A 414-nucleotide genomic window follows, 5' to 3' on the forward strand; every position below is an offset into this window, starting at 1 on the left:
CTGCTTCAGGGCCAAATTTCCCCACCCCCCCCCCCCCCCATCATCCCTTCCCTCCCCATCGTTCCCATCTGATATGAAAGGAGGAGGAGAAGGGGGAGAAAATGCAGCCCACACCCCCCCCCCACCTCCCCGAATCCCTGTATCCCCTGCTGCTGAAAGAGCTGCTGCAACAGCATCACCACCTTGGTGTCTGACTGCAGCCTTGATCCAGTCCAGGCTTTCTGCAGATCCCTACTGGAAAGAAGCCATTCTTCTTGAGCGTATTTCCAAGAAACAGTTGACAGGCTTGGCACAGCTATTCCTGGAAATGTTCAATAGGTCATCTTCTGGAAGAGAGTGCTGACTGATGGAATTGAACAGATCTTGTTTGGCGCGCCGCACACCGCTTACTCCTTCTCTCACGACGACTTGGCT

This window comes from Buceros rhinoceros, unplaced genomic scaffold (genome assembly GCF_000710305.1).
Source record: "Buceros rhinoceros silvestris isolate BGI_N320 unplaced genomic scaffold, ASM71030v1 scaffold5076, whole genome shotgun sequence".
NCBI lineage: Eukaryota > Metazoa > Chordata > Aves > Bucerotiformes > Bucerotidae > Buceros > Buceros rhinoceros.